At 39.2% G+C, this 13,583-nt stretch overlaps 1 non-coding gene across 1 annotated transcript; it reads left to right on the top strand.

Moving 5' to 3' along the window:
* The first annotated feature begins 11,146 nt into the window (after positions 1-11,146).
* Positions 11,147-11,251, top strand: LOC125371015. The gene has a single exon (XR_007217179.1). It is a non-coding gene; the product is annotated as a small nucleolar RNA R71 (small nucleolar RNA).
* Positions 11,252-13,583: the final 2,332 nt, after the last annotated feature.

Genomic DNA, 13,583 nt, shown 5'->3' with positions numbered 1-13,583 from the left:
GATATCTCTCGGAAATTTGTAATTTCGGGTCCCACCAACTTCCTGGCAAGATGCCTAAGGATTCAATCCAGTCCCAAGCGTACCTGGGGCTACCCTGTATACGAGATCAGAAATTTCATTTTTAAGGTCTCATCAGGGACCTTATGAAATTCTAAATTGCGTTGGAATTCCAAAGAATTTATGCTTCTAAATTGATGTATATTTTGTTAAAGGAAATAGAAAACAAAAGATAAACGAATAAAATGCATATTTACTAAAAAATGAAAGATAAATATTCACCACTGAAGATATAAAGTAATTCATATATGCAATTCTATTTGGAGCAAAAAAAATAGATTTTACAAATAATCCACTTTGAATTACATTTGTGACTAAGAGAATCGAAAACATAACTTTTGCATCAAGTTCAAGATCAACAAATATAGAACTCATAATGAACATGCAACACTATATATACTGTTATGTTATATCTTTCAGATATACCATAAGTATTAGATACTTGTTACTCAAAATTTAAATTTAAATTTAGATTAAAAAATAATATTTAATATAATCACATATTATATCGATAAATAGAATCTTTATAGTTTCTAAATAGTAGCTTTTTAAAATCTTCATATTTGCATATGAAACTATCTAATGACTAAGTGTATGATGTGGTAGATAATAAATCAAAAATCCAAGTTGATATAGCAAAGCAAACATGTAAATGCAATAAAGTTCAAATTGATGAAATATGATCTATATCTATTGATGGGCTCTTTATGCAACCTACACCTAAGGCAGTGAACCTACCGATGCAGCCTAGCACTAGTGAGTATCAAGGTCGTATCCCTGGAGATCGGGTGAACCTAGAGTTACTACTGTTTGCTATGTTATCTAGTCTGAAATAGGGTGTGAAAGTTCTAACGTACCAGCTAATGGTTATGAGTGCAAATAAGTAAATGAAGAACAATGGATAATCAAAAGACAATTGCAAAGAGAGAAACAAAACCAAAAAGGAGCCTAAGTGATGGAATTCTAAAGATGGATTTTATGGATTGCCGATCTTGCTTACCCGTGCCTAAATCTTGAATTGAATCCAAGTTCCTCTCTCGAGCTTACCAGATTCCTAATCCTGCACTAACCTAATGGAATCTCTTCCTATCGGATTACTACAGATTAGCATTAAGTATGATTTAAAACTATTAAGAGTTATTAGTTCTTAATCCGGCGAGTAAATCAACCTTATCTCTAAGTGTTAACTATCAGTTCTTACTATTCAATGTCCAGTTGTAACAAGCATTTCTCAATGTCAAGAAACAACCTAATAAACAATTAATCCAACGTCTCAAATTAACTGAATCAAACTTTTATTACTGAATAGCAAGAAGATTGCAAGAATGACAATTATAAAAAACACTAACAATTAAGCGTAATCCATCAACAAAGGTGAACCCTAATGGATTCAAAAGATCTAGCTACTCATGTTCATGGTTAAAGCAATTAGGGAACAAAATAAGGAAAAACAAATTAAAGGCATGTACACCCTTCTCTTTCAAGCTGAATGAGAAACCCTAAAATTGCAAAATTCGAAATCTCAAACCCTAATTGCCTCTTGAATGCTCCCAAAGTTTGTCTTGATCTTCAATTCGATGTTGGAACAAGTGAAATCCCCCCTTCAATTGATGAATTTTGATCTCTCAAGGTCTACAATTGAGGTATAGGAAATAATTGATTAAGTGTGTGTCTTGGAATTGAGTCCAAAAATCGTCCCCCCTCTAAAAGAACTCAAAATTGCCTATATAGTTGATTCAGCATGGCCGGAGTCCAGGCTATGATGATTCGGCGATCTTGAATCTGTGGAGTCTGTTGTACGACTCCTTCCAAGCCGTGCCTGTTGGTGCTAAGCCACCACAGGCCGTCGGAGGCCGTGGTGGCTACCAAGTCATACCGAAATGGCACAATTGGGGATAGCCTCTTGGTAATTCAGCCGGTGGTGCTCAACCTCGGTGCTAGTTCTCACCCAATTTGATGGATTTTGGTCCGTAATCACACGTATTTCCCTCGATTATTGATGGTGTCCTTCGAAAATGACCTGAAACGAGAAAGGAAACAAAAGACAGGTGATTCTAGCATAAAACGGGATAATCATGCATAAAAATGTAAACAATCGAGAATGAAAACATGTGTAGTATGATGCTTATCAAATTACCCCACACTTAAACTTTTGCTTGTCCTCAAGCAATCAACAACTCACTCCTCAAACAGATACCAAATAACTCAATCCAATGCATTGCAGGAGGTTAGCTCAAAACAAATTTCAAAACTCCGTAATGATTTTTTCCAAAATCCCCAAATCACTAAATCCTTAAGAGAGAGAACAAACTTAATAAAGTTGCTAAAGTTAAAATGATAAACCATCTAAATTGAGAAATTGAGAACCATGCCTCATAAGATGTCACTCAAAACACACAAGTGTATATAGGTGAAAAAAGATCGCCAAGCTCTCAACGCAAAAATACAGAAAAAGTGCTTACCATAGGCTTGCTTATGGATTCAATCTCCACTACTATGAAATAATCAATAATCATGATCAAAGGGTCTTGAGCCAGGTTGTAATGGGGTTAAGGTAAGGTACGTATAAATATGGAAAGTAGGCTACAAGTTGCTGGAAGTTAAGCAAGTAATGCAAAAAAGTAACGAAGGATAAAGTGCTGTACCAAAATGAACACTAAGTTGCTCTAAAAATAAGATGATGCTCGAAATGAACTAAATTAATACTTTCTTCTTCTTCTTCTTCTTTTTTTTTTTATAAAAACTATATATATACTATGTATATATATTACAACAGCTTATGTAGGAGTTGTTGGTTATTGACACATACAATAATTGAGGGGAGCATCTATGAAAAATCTAGCAACTTAGTGAAATATATGAATGCAGATTGATCCAAAGTAAAATGCAGCATAACTTATATAATTTCCAGCAACAATGGTAGAAAGAATGGTCAAATGAATAGAAGTGATACAATGAGTGTCAACGTATTATTGTCACGAAAGGAATGGCTAAGGCTCAAAATTGGTTCACTAAGGGAAAAACAGGGTTAGGCTTTTTGGCCAAATTGTGTAAATCCTAAGTGCCCAAATCATCTCACGATTATTAACAATTCATGTAATCTCAACAGATATCGTAAAGCAAGTTCTAGAAACAGAGATTCTGTAAAATGCTCACTAATGAAAGAAAATGGAGCATAATAGTGATGCACCAATTGGCTCAAAATCTCACCATTTGAGTGGGTTAAAATTGCATGAATTCTCAACCCAAAGTTTAAACAGTCAATCACAATAATAAGCAGCAATATTAACATTGTTCTATATCTAAGATAAAGTAATATGGAAGAATTAAGGAAAATACCGGTTTTACCATTTGGATTGTAGTTAAGAGATTTATTCATTGCCTTCTTCCCAACAAGGTTCGATAAAAGCTATAAGGGAATCCATTCAAAGGAGAAAAAGTCATCAACTACTTAATTAAAACAAAACTAAAGATAGGCACAACATCGGTAGGTACCTACCCCACATTTTAGTATAACATTGTCCACAGTGTTAGAGAGATGAAGACTGAGGAAGCATATGATTCACACATTATGGTTATGGAAGATCATGCTGATTTTTTTTTTTTAATTAAAAAGGCATAGTGTTCTACTTAACATAAACAGACAAGTGCAAGGAAATAACATAAAATTAAGCAAGCTACAAGCAAGAAAGTAAAAGGAGATAATAAATTGAAAGAAAATAAATAAAAATAAAAAAAATAAAGAAAAAGGAAAGAGGAAAATATCATAATTTTTTTTTCGCTAGGAGTCTGCTGATGGTGTATCCTTACTGGTTGGATCTGCTGGAAGTTGGGGGGCAGGGAAATTTGCTGAGGAAGGTGGCAGTGGTGGATCAGGGTCCATGAAGCATGTTGCCAAATTGAACTCCATATCATCAATGAGCCGCTGATTTTATGCTCCGACCTACCGCCATCTTTTGAATCGCACTACTATGAAGTCTGTCGGGTGGCCTGTCTTTCTAAACCACTCAGAACTGTTGAAGTATATTGTTCAAAGCCTTCGCTTTCCTTGAAACCACACAAACTCGATATCACTGCCGTTGTAGATCGCAGACTCGATCTAGACGGTCGGCCATAGCACTAATCTGAATGCTCGATGGCCCTGCCGAATGAGAGGATGAGGCTCCAGATGAGGGCATAAACACTCTAGCTGGGATAGGAATCCTAACATCCAGGATCCCGGCTGATGGATGTTGGGCTCCTCTAGTCGCTGCCTCTCTAGCTTCCCTGACTATTGTGCTCACGAGCCTATATTCAATACCATGTTGATGTCTAGTGGTCGTGATCATCTGCATGTTGATCATCTGTCTGATCCCTAGTGGTGTCATGTCACCAATATTTGAAAGTTCCGAGAGACAGTCGTCCAATACATCCAGTCTCTTAGCTAACCTAGTCACATACGGACCGAAATAACAATGCATCTTCTTCTGGGCGTCTACTATAAATGAACGGACTTGGCGAGCCAATAAATATCCCAAGTTTAGCTTCTTCTGATGTTGCATATCCCAGAGAATAAAGACATCAGTCTTTGTGACTGCCCCAAAACTGTCCCCTCGGCCTGTAATGGTGTAAGCTAGTAGGGTATGAATGTAGCGGAGATGGTCCGGTAGGTTAGAGGCCTTAGACCTGCTTGGGTAGTATGTTTCCGGCCTCATTACCAATGAGTCCCACATGGCGTCATATGAAATTGGGTGGATGTAGAGACATCCCTGATACTCCTCCCCCGAGATTTCTTGTTCAGTCCATAATCCCAAATGCATACCAAATTGTGGGACCGACATCGAGAACTCCCTTCCCTAAGCCCTGAAATAAATTGCATCGGTGATGCCGATTTGTGATCTGTTGCTGCAGGGAAGAAGGTGCTGAGGAACTCGATCGTAAGCTCACGGTAGGTTGGCTCAATGACGTTAAAGAATCTCGCGAGCAGTGTGTGCATATCTTGAGCCAATCCCACTCTCTCGGGGGATGTGAAGTCTATGCAACGGCCCGCCATCACTTGCTTCCATCTCATGACTTGGAATCTACTTTCATTGTCCGCATTAGGGAATGTCCACAATGGATGACGGCCGGTGTGGATGGATTCATAGCAGTGCTTTTCGAGGTCGGACTATTTCTTTGTTGTGGTGGAGGTGGAAGTCATGGTCTTTGGTTCGGCCATTTGTGGAGGAAGACGTTCCTTCACCATGCGATCACTTGCTAGTAGCGAGCGTTTAGTTGCTTTCTACGAGATTTATCGCGGTCCGTCATATCACCTAATGCAACGAATTATTAGTTTTTTGTAAGAATTCAAGTTAATGAAAGAAATAATCTACCGAATCAACAGCATAATGATTATACTTCGACTAACCAAAAACTTGTATAAACTAATAAACCGATACATACCAATCTAATTTATCATGAACCAAAGAATTGCAATTTAAGTCTAAACATTATTCATGCTTTGCATGTCAGAGGCACATTTTATTTCCACCAAAACCCCACACTTATCATTTTCATAACCGACTACACCACAAACACAACAACTAATGTAAATTAACCTAACCAAGGTCATATGGTTACAATATAAAGCCACCAAGAAATCCTAGCATGTCCTAACAAGAGTATATGTATAAAATAGAAGTCAAATCATAAAAAAAATATAAGGCAACAAATGAAGGGACTTACCTTAGTTCGCTGAGGAAAGTGAGAAGGGTAAGATAAGGGTATAAGAACAACACCTTTGAGCTAAGAAAAACAAAAGGGAAGCAAAATTTTCGGAGGCCTCCCCTTTTTATAGGCACGTGTTCAACACGGGTGAGGGTAAGGCCGTGCTGACCAGTAGGCTAGGACTCAGCCCGTGCTGAGCCTTTAGCCTTCTTGTGATGCACCTTGGCACGGGCAATGGCATGGCCGTGCTAATGAGCACGGCATGGGATTTTATCCCGTGATGCCTTCAGAAGCCGTGACAAGTTATTCTTTATCCTTCAACACGGGCTTGACTCTGGCCGTGCTCCTCAGCACGGCCTGGTGTTCTAGCCCGTGATGGCCACGAAAACCGTGGTGAAACGGAGTGTTTCTGGGCTTTCCTTTGCCATCTCGAGTCGCCTTGCCCCCTACCTGTAATTAACACATATATGCATGTAATTAGATCATAAAACAAGTAGATATGGTCAAACGGAAGAGTCCGTCCTCTCCGATTATATAAGTCTGAAAAATTAAAAACCCTAATTACTGTTAAGCAACTATAATAAAGTCAAATGAAAATGATGAAACAATCACAACTAATTAAAAACATAAAAGTATAATCCAAGTCGAATGTACATAAGTGCTTATTTGCAGAGTCTTAAGCTTGACTCATTCGGATCACCCTTCCTGTGCATACAAAGCCAGGTCAACTCATTGCTCACTATCCAACGAGTTACAATGGTATCGCTTTAGCCGATGGTCGTTCACTTTGAAGTTTCCCTTCTCTGGATGATGCAACTCTACCACTCCATATGGAAAGACTTGTTCGATCTAAAATGGTCCAGACCAACGAGTCTGCAGCTTTCCGGGAAACAGACGAAGGCGAGAGTTGTAAAGCAGCACTCGATCCCCAACCTGAAACTCCTTAGGCTCACAAATCCTTTGATCATGCCATTTCTTAGTCCTTGCTTTGTAAGTTGAGGAGTTTTCGTACACCTGCTGGCGCCACTCATCTAGCTCACTCACCGCCATTGCCGCCTCCCTTACCTGCGAATCAATATCAAAGTTACAAGTTCTAAGGGCCCAAAGTGCCCTATACTCTAACTCAACAGGCAAATGACATGACTTTCTATAAACAAGGCGATAGGGCGTAAAACCTATAGATGTCCTAAAAGCAGTCCTAAACACCCATAATGCATCATCTAACTTAAGAGTCCAAATTCTTCCATCGGTACTAACGGTTCTCACTAAAATACGTTTAATACCCCTATTAGTTACCTCAACCTGCCCACTAGTTTGGGGGTGATAGGGAGTAGAGAATCGATGAGTAACTATGTACCGCTTAAGTACTTTCTCTAATTGGGCGTTGCAGAAATGTGTTCCTCTATCACTAATAAGCGCCCTAGGTATGCCAAACCTAGTAAACAATCACTTAAGGAACCTGCAGACAACCCTGGCATCGTCAGTGGCTACAGCCTGAGCTTCAGGCCACTTAGAGAAATATTCAACAGCAACTAGAATGTACTTATTACCATACAAAGAGGGAAAGGGTCCCATGAAGTCGATGCCCCAAACATCAAAAATCTCAACGACTTGCACACCAGTTTGGGGCATCTCATCACGAGAAGAGATATTACCTGCTGTCGGCAAGGGTCACAAACTGAACAAATTTCCGTGCATCTTGGAAGAGCGTAGGCCAATAGAATCCTCTGCCTCAGACCTTCCTCGATGGCTTGATGACCTCCATGGTCCTCATGGCGGTGCTTCAATATTTAGAGAGTCTCCTCGCCATATACACAATGGCGAATCACCTTATCCTGCACATACTTTAAACAAAAGGGATCTTCCCAAATATAGTATTTCAAATCGTGAAGAATTTCTTCTTTCGGCCGATAAGTCATACCCTTTGGTAGAACCCTATAGCAACCAAATAGTTAGCGTAATCTGAAAACCAGGGAGTACCAGTGTATACCTGAGTGACATATAAATGTTCTTCTGGAAATCGATCGTCTATGGCCGTCTCATCAAGTGCATCCAAGTGAGGATTTTCCAATCTCGATAAATGGTCCACTGCTAGATTCTCCGTGCCCTTCTTATCCTTGATCTCGACATCAAATTCCTGTAACAAAAGAATCCACCGAATCAATCTCGGTTTCGCATCATTTTTCAGGAATAAGTACCTCAACGCCGAGTGGTCCGTGAAGACAATGGTTTTGGAGAGAACAAGGTATGATCTAAACTTATCGAAGGCGTAAACAACAGCCAATAACTCCTTCTCTGTGGTGGTGTAGTGTTCTTGGGCTCCCGTCAAAGTCTTGCTAGCGTAGTAAATGGGTTGGAACTTCTTTTCAATCCTCCTGTCCAAGCACAACTCCAACTGCATAATCACTAGCATCGCACATCGGTTCAAAGCAGGCCCCCAATCGGGAGAAACCATGATTGGGGCTAAGTTTCTTAAGTAACTCAAAAGTCGCCAAGCATGCATCATAAAAAATAAAAGGTACATCTTTAACTAACAATTGAGTGAGAGGCCTAGCAATCTTAGAGAAATCTCTAATAAATCTCCTATAAAACCCTGCATGGCCCAGAAAACTCCTAATAGCCTTAACAGAACTAGGAGGAGGTAGCTTAAATATTACTTCTACCTTAGCTCTATCCACCTCCATCCCGACTTCGAGAGATCTTATGCCCCAAAACAATCCCCTCTCTCACCATGAAATGGCATTTTCCCAGTTTAGTACCAAGTTAGCCTCAATACACCTAGCTAACATGCGCTCAAGGTTTGCCAAACAAAGAGAGAAAGAATTACCAAAAACAGAGAAGTCATCCATAAATACCTCCATAGACTCCTCAATCATGTCCTCAAAAATAGCCATCATGCACCGCTAAAATGTAGCCGGTGCATTGCACGATCCGAATGGCATCCGTCTATAAGCAAACGTCCCATAAGGGCGGGGTGAAGGTAGTCTTCTCTTGGTCCTCGGGTGAAATAGGAATCAGAAGTAACTTTGAAAAGCCATCAAGAAAATAATAAAACATGTGACTGCTAAGCGTTTAATCATCCCGATCAATAAAAGGAAGAGGGAAATGGTCCTTCCGAGTTGCATCATTAAGCCTACGGTAATCAATGCAAACTCGGGCTTCACATCGTCCGAGTCGGGATCAGCTCATCCTTCTCATTCCTTACCATTGTGATGCCTCCCTTCTTGGGTACAACCTGCACAGGACTAACCCACGAACTGTTAGAAATGGGATATATTAAACCTGCATCAAGAAGTTTAATTACCTCCTTCTTTACCACTTCTTTCATGTTCAGATTGAGTCGTCTTTCGAACAACCTACCGGCCTCCAATGAAATCTTATGAGAGCAGAAACTTGGATTTATGCCCGGGATATCTGCTATATTGAAAGCAAAGGCCTTCTTGTACTTCCTTAGAACTTCCAACAGCATGGCTTTTTCTTCAGGAGTTAGATCGGCTGCTATGATTACTGGTAAGCGCTTCTCTTCATCCAGGAAGGCATAAACCAAGTGGCTCGGTAACTCCTTTAGTTCTAAGACTGGTGGGTCCTCGAATGAAGTCTTTACTTTCTGCACCCTAGACCTGTCAAGAAAAAGATAGGGATTAGTTGACAAGCTCGGCTCAGAAGCCAATAAAACAGCGAGTTGCTCCAACACTTGCTCCTTGGACAACTCCTCCTCATCCTCAGCTATTGCTACTTGGAAAGGGTCAGAACATAAAATTTCTTGCAAATGGGACTCAACCACATCATCAATCACATCAATAGAATATACAGTATTATCATAGTTCAGTGACTGTCTCATGGAAGTGGCTAGGTCAAAGGTAATGGTCTCATCATCAACTCTAAGCTTAAGCTTTCCATCGCTTACATCGATAACAGCCCTCGATGTAGCTAGGAAAGGCCTACTCAGGATAAGAGGCACAGTGCTCTCACCCTCCATATCCATTACCATAAAATCCACAGGAAAGATAAATTTATCTACCTTTACAAGTACATCTTCAACAATACCTCTAGGAATTTTAACAGTTCTATCTGCTAACTGAACACTCATCCTAGTAGGCTTAGGTTCATGCAACCCTAATTTGGCAAATAAACTAGTGGGCATTAAGTTAATGCTAGCTCCTAAATCAGCCAATGTACCACTAATTGATAAATCACCAATCATACAAGGGATAGTAAAACTCCCTGGATCTCGTCGCTTGAGTGGCAGTTTGTTCTGGAGAATAGCTGAACACTCCTCATTAAGCACCACCTGACCAAGATCCTCCAACTTCCTCTTGTTGCTCAAAATCTCCTTTAAAAACTTGGCGTACTTGACTCTGTGAAATTGCCTCAACAAAGGTAAGTTAATTTTCAAATTTGCTTAAATAAGTCAAGAAACTTACTGTATTGCTTGTCCACCTTATCCCTGCCTCAACCTTGCAGGGATATGGGCCGATGCTCCCGCATGTGGCTCTTTGCCTGTATTCTTTCATTCTCTCATTCTCTACCACCTTATGGTCCGGTCCTTCCTTACCGGCTCGACCGCACGATTGTATTATCCTTATCAGCTAAAGGTGAAGAACCAGTCAATTTCTTACCTAAACGCAAGGTCATAGCCTTGCAATGCTCCCTCGGGTTTGACTCTGTAGTGCTAGGGAGAGATCCTGGAGGTCTCTCTGAAAGCATCTTAGAAATTTGGCCAATTTGAATCTCCAAGTTCGAATCGAGGCCCTGCTGATTCCTAAGTGCACTATCGATCACTGAATCTCGTTTCCAGAGCTACAAACTTCATCATAAGCTCCTCTAAATTTGACTTCTTTTCTTGTGGAGGAGGAGCTTGTGCAGCCCACCAGTGGTTGTTCGTATTTGATGAAGTCTTTGAAAACTGGCGGACCCTGGGCATTATTGTTCCTCCAATCGAAATTGGGATGATTCGCCATCCAGGGTTGTATGTATTCTTTGTAAGGGTTATTCTACGCCTTGGGGCATTCCCCATATAATCAACTGTTCAACATCGGAAGATATAGCCGAATTAAATGGAAAAGTAGTAGAGGATGAAGCAAACATACCTCCCTCGACCATTGTATGCGGCCACCACAAAACTTCATGACCAAAGTTTGCTTTGCATGAACTCAAGCATCTGAGTTGGTCGATCTTCTTTGCTAGAAGCTCCACTTGCCAAGCCGAGAGTCCACTTGGTTGACCACTCCCTGTCTTCCCGGTCGGCCCTCCAAAGGATTGCCAACGATAGTTGTTCATGGCCATTTCCTCTATCAAGTTCGAGCCCGCTCGCATCTTGTTCGCTTAGCGCCCACCGCAGCATCCACCATCGCCTCGTTGCAAGGTTCAACCCGTAGAAGGTCCGAACTGCATCCACACCGGCAATCCGTGATGTGGGCGATCTCAAAAGATCTTTAAATCTCTTCCATGCATCGTACATGCTTTCATCATCAAACTGCACAAAAGAAGATATGTCATTTCTAAGTTTAGCAGTTTTAGCGGGAGGAAAATACTTATATAAAAAATTTTCGGCCAACGCCTTCCAAGTAGTGATCGTCTGTTGTGGAAGAGATTACAACCATCTCTTTGCTTTGTCCCTCAAGGAAAATGGAAACAATCTCAGCCGAATGGCATCATCGGTTGTTCCATTTATTTTGAATGTGTCACAAATCTCCAAAAAGTTGGAGATATGTGCATTGGGATCCTCACTGGGCAATCCTCCAAACTGCACGCTTTGTTGTATCATCTGGATAACATTGGCCTTTATCTCAAAATTGTTGGCCGCTTCGACTATACTCGTCCCATCTAAAGATGGTCGAGCAAACTCGTACATCGTCCTCTGATCGTCGTTGGCCTGGAGGTCATGGTTTTCCATCGTGTCTAGTCTATCCACAGGTACCTCAACCTCAATCTCCTCCTCTTCTAATTGCAACCTCTTCCTTAAGAGTCTGAGGGATCGTTCTGGATCAGATAGAGGCTCTATAAGATTCGAGTTTGAATAGCAAGAAGATTGCAAGAATGACAATTATAAAAAAAACTAACAATTAAGCATAATCCATCAACAAAGGTGAACCCTAATGGATTCAAAAGATCTAGCTACTCATGTTCATGGTTAAAGCAATTAGGGAACAAAATAAGGAAAAACAAATTAAAGGCATGTACACCCTTCTCTTTCAAGCTGAATGAGAAACCCTAAAATTGCAAAATTCAAAATCTCAAACCCTAGTTGCCTCTTGAATGCTCCCAAAGTTTGTCTTGATCTTCAATTCGATGTTGGAACAAGTGAAATCCCCCCCTTCAATTGATGAATTTTGATCTCTCAAGGTCTACAATTGAGGTATAGGAAATAATTGATTAAGTGTGTGTCTTGGAATTGAGTCTAAAAATCGTCCCCCCTCCAAAAGAACTCAAAATTGCCTATATAGTTGATTGACTTCCGAGTCCAGTGTGATGATTAAGACCACGAGTCCGAGCGATCTTGAATCTGTGGAGTCGTTGCCTTGACTCCTTCCAAGCCGTGCCAAGCCGGTCTTTGAGCCACCACAGTCGTATTTGGAGGCCGTCGTGGCTACCAAGTCGTGTTTGAAATGGCACAATTGGGGATAGCCTCTTGGTAATTCAGCAGTAGGAGTCCAGGCCGTGCTCAACCCTAGGGTGCTAGTTCTCACCCAATTTGATGGATTTTGGTCCGTAATCACACGTATTTCCCTCGATTATTGATGGTGTCCTTCGAAAATGACCTGAAACGAGAAAGGAAACAAAAGACAGGTGATTCTAGTATAAAACGGGATAATCATGCATAAAAATGTAAACAATCAGGCATGAAAACATGTGTAGTATGATGCTTATCAAATTGATGAAATATGATCTATATCTATATAAATATTGTTTACATTACTATACTAAAGAGACAATGTTGGTTGTATATGAAGAAAGTGTGTTTCTAATTAGAAATGGAAATACATGGAATTTACCAGAAGAAGATAAAGTAAAGTTGTTCTACCACCATAAAAGATGATTAAATATGGTAGACACAAAAAAGGAAGCATTAAAGCACCATGGAAGACTGTGAAGCAAAACAACTGTGAAAACTGTAGACAACCTAGACATAATAGAAAAACATGTATAAATCTATAAAAAAATTAAATGAACAATGATTTTATAAAAAATATAATTTATTCATTATCACTTTTAGAAAATATATGTTGCTGATTAAATTATTTAGTAAATAATTTTTAGATTTTTTCATACTTTCTGAATTTGGTTTGAATTTTAGATATATAAATCTAAACAAAAAAAAAACTGAAATTATATTATTATCATAATGTCCTTGTCATTCATAACTAATTTTAAGAAAAGAGAAAAATTTATACTACATGTATCTTTTTGGTCTATCGACCATATCATATAATATATATAAGTCTAATACAAGAAGATTGATGAAACTTCTTATTCAACTTACATAATGATATGCACTAATGAAAAAAGCTAAGAACTTCATTCTTTTCTTTGTTTTTTTTTATAATTTGTTTCAGAACTTAATTAAGCATAATAACAAAGAAAAACTTTGTCTCAACCATATTCTTTATTTAATGATTCGATTCATATTCTAATTTTCATAATTAGTATATGCATGATACTTTTTCTAAATTTATTCGACTTGAATCAATATTTATTCACTTGCAATATCTCAAGTTAAACAAAGAAAAATAATAAATTAAAAATATATTATTAGTATATTACAGATATCTTATAACATATATACAACTACAATAAAGAGAACTAGTATAATTTCTCATTATATATAATAATCTAGAATA

This window comes from Ricinus communis, chromosome 8, assembly GCF_019578655.1.
Source record: "Ricinus communis isolate WT05 ecotype wild-type chromosome 8, ASM1957865v1, whole genome shotgun sequence".
NCBI classification, from domain to species: Eukaryota; Viridiplantae; Streptophyta; class Magnoliopsida; order Malpighiales; family Euphorbiaceae; genus Ricinus; species Ricinus communis.
This window is presented reverse-complemented; position numbering and strand designations above follow the sequence as displayed.